The following is a 3601-nucleotide window of genomic DNA, read 5'->3' on the forward strand; positions in this document are numbered from 1 at the left end:
GCTGTTGAGTTGAATATGATAAAAATGAATTCAATATACTCTCAAGAATTATTAAGAATTTTTTACTGTTGATATTTTCTAAAACAATTGATTGGTATCATTAAATGTTAAACTACAAAAGGGAAAGCAGAGGTTTCCATGTGAGTCCTGAGGAGGCAGTGTTTACTTCATGGCTCTTTGTCTCCAGAAGGATCTGCCTGCTTCCCCAGCTCTGGGTACAGGGCTCTCAACCATGCCACCATGATGGACCACAGTCCAGTGCTGCTGTTCAGTCAAAATACAAAGCACGAATCTGGAAGAAAAGTTCAATCTGGAAATATCAATGCTATGAAGACAATTGCAGACATCATCTGGACATGTTTTGGACCTACATCATTGATGAACAATGGACACAATGGGAGGCATGGTGATGACCAAGGATGGCAATGCTGTTGCTTCAGAGATTCAAGTCTAGCATCCAGCAGACAAGTCCATGGTTGAAATTAGCAAGTCACAGGGTGAGTAGATTGGAGATGGGACCACATCAATCATTTTTCTTGCAGGAGAAATGCTTTCTGTGCCTGAGCACTTTATAGAGCAGCAGATGCACCCAACAGTGGTAATCAGCACTTACAACATGACACTGGCTGATATGATCAGCACTCTGAAGAAAATCAATACCCCATTGATGTCAATAACCATGATATAAGGCTGAACATCATCAATGGCTCTATTACTGCAAAAGTCTTCATTCGATGGTCCTCTTTGGCATGCAATATAGCCCTGGATGCTGTCAAGACTATGCAGTTTGGAGAGACTGACCTAAAGAAAATTGACATCAAGAAGTGTGCAAGAGTGGAAAAGATACATGAAGGCATCATTGAAGACTCATGTGTTTTATGTGGAGTCATGATTAACAAGGATGTGACCCATTCCCGAAAGCACCACTATATCAAGAACCCTAAGACTGTGATACTGGATTCTTCTCTGGAGCACAAGAAAGGAGAAAGCCAGACTGACATTGATTTACTCAAGAGGAGGATTTCACCCGAATTCTGCAAAAGGAAGAAGAGAACATTCAGCAGTTGTGTGAGGACATTGTCCACCCGAAGCCTGACATGGTCATCTCAGAGATGGGCATCTCAGATTTAGCTCAGCACCACCTCATGCTGGCCAACGACACTGCCATTTGCAGAGTATGGAAGACAGACAATAATCACATTGCTAGAGACTGTGGAGCACAGATAGTAAGCAGATCAGAGGAACTGAGAGGAAAAGATGATGCTACAGGCACAGGCCTATTGGAAATCAAGAAAAATGGAAATGAATACTTCACATACCTCACTGAGTGCAAATACCCAAAGCCTGCACCATTCTTCTTGAAACCACCATGGGGATACTGTCAGAAGTAGAAAGCAACCTCTAGGATGCCATGCAAGTGTGCCAAAACATTCTTGTGGACCCTCAGTTGGTACCTGGTCATGGAGCCTCAGAGATGGTTGTGGCCCATGCCTTGACATAAAAATCTAAGGACATGATTGGTGTGGAACAATGGCCATATAGAGCTGTGGCCCAAAACAAAAGAAAACCAAATTATAAGCATAGCACAAAATATTTAGAAATAGTGTAATGTTGTAGCAAAATTACTGTGTTTTTTTAAGTCAAGTTCTTATTGTATATCCTAGGGAGTCCTTCAACTAAAACACCTACTAATTCAGCAGCCCAATACCTAATACTCTAGGATTAAAGGTGTGAGGTACTACACCCCGCTAAGCAGGAACTCAGGAAACCTTACTGTGGAGGTTTGCTAGTGAACACTGGCCAAAAAGTTAATTCAATCTTCTGTCCATTAAGAATAATGCTATTTTCAAGGACTTACCTATTGGAAGCATTTATTTTTACAACACCATTCAGTTCAACATAATAGCCACAGATTCCCCTGTTCTCCCCCTCTCGCCCCCTCCCCCTCCCCCCAGGCCACCCCCCATTCCGACCTCCTCCAGATCAAGATCTCCCCCGAGGACCAGGATCGACCTGGTAGACTCAGTCCAGGCAGGTCCATTCCCCCCCTCTCAGACCGAGCCAAGTGTCCCTGCATAAGTCCCAGGATTCAAACAGCCAGCTCATGCAACGAGCCCAGGACCAGGCACCAATGCACAGCTGCCTCCCAAACAGATCAAGTCAAATGACTGTCTCACCCATTCAGGGGGCCTGATCCAGTTGGGGGCCCCTCAGCCTTTGGTTCATAGATCCTGTGCTTCCATTCATTTGGTTATTTGTCCCGGTGCTTTATCCAACCTTGGCTTCAACAATTCTCGCTCATATAAACCCTCCCCTTTCTCACTAATTAGACTCCCAGCGCTCCACCAGGGGCACAGCCATGGATGTCTGCATCCAGATTCCTCAGTCCTTGGATGGGGTTTATGGCACAACTATCAGGATGTCTGGCCATCCCATCACCAGAGTAGGTCAGTTCCTGCCATCTCTCGACCATTGCCAGCAGTATTTTGCGGGGGTATCTTTGTGGATCTCCGTGGGCCTCCCTAGATCTCTGCTTCCTCCCCTTCTCATGTGGTCTTCATTTACCATGGTCTCCTATTCCTTGTTCTCCCTCTCTTTTCTTGATCCAGCTAGGATCTCCCACTCTCTTTCCCTCGACCGTTGCTCTTCATTGTTCCCACTCATGACCAGGCTGTTCATGTAGATCTCATCCATTTCTCCGTGTCTTTTTTTGGGGTCCCGTTTTCCAGGTAGCCTCACTGGTGATGTGAGTAGCAGTCCAGTCATCCTTGTTCCACATCTAGCATCTTCCTATGAGTGAGTACATACCATATTTGTCTTTCTGAGTCTGGGTTACCTCACTCAGGATGATTTTTTCAAGATCCATCCATTTGCCTGCAAACCGTATGATGCCGTTGTTTTTCTCTGCTGAGTAGTATTCCATTGTGTATATGTGCCACAATTTATTTATCCATTCTTCAGTTGAAGGGCATCTAGGTTGTTTCCAGGTTTTGGCTATTACAAACAATGCTGATATGAACATAGCTGAGCAAGTGCTCTTGTGGTATGATTGAGCATTTCTTGGGTATATGCCCAGGAGTGGTATAGCTGGATCTTGAGGGAGATTGATTCCCAATTTTCTAAGAAAGAGCCATATTGATTTCCAAAGTGGTTGTACAAGTTTGCATTCCCACCAGTAGTGGAGGAGAGTTCCCCGAGTTCCACATCCTCTCCAGCATAAAGTGTCTTCAGTGTTTTTGATCTTAGCCGCTCTGACAGGCGTAAGGTGGTATCTCAGAGTTGTTTTCATTTGCATTTCCCTAATGATTAGGGATGTTGAGCAATTCCTTAAATGTCTTTCAGCCATTTGAGTTTCCTCTGTTGAGAATTCTCTGTTTAATTCTAAAGCCCATTTCTCAATTGGACTGTTGGTCGTTTTGATGTCTAATTTCTTGAGTTCCTTATATATTGTGGATATCTGTCCTCTGTCACATGTGGGGTTGGTGAAGATCTTTTCCCATTCTGTAGGCTGTCGCTTTGCCTTGTTGACCATATCCTTTGCTCTACAAAAGCTTCTCCGTTTCAAGAGGTCCCATTGATTGATTGTTTGTCTCTGTGTCTG

The 3601-nt window shown here is 44.3% G+C and overlaps 1 pseudogene; it reads left to right on the forward strand.

Annotated features, from left to right (window-relative positions):
• The first annotated feature begins 225 nt into the window (after positions 1 to 225).
• LOC143274400 (T-complex protein 1 subunit gamma pseudogene) lies at positions 226 to 1609 on the forward strand (annotated as a pseudogene).
• The last annotated feature ends 1992 nt before the right edge of the window (positions 1610 to 3601 follow it).

This window comes from Peromyscus maniculatus, chromosome 7 (assembly GCF_049852395.1).
Source record: "Peromyscus maniculatus bairdii isolate BWxNUB_F1_BW_parent chromosome 7, HU_Pman_BW_mat_3.1, whole genome shotgun sequence".
In the NCBI taxonomy this organism is placed as follows: domain Eukaryota; kingdom Metazoa; phylum Chordata; class Mammalia; order Rodentia; family Cricetidae; genus Peromyscus; species Peromyscus maniculatus.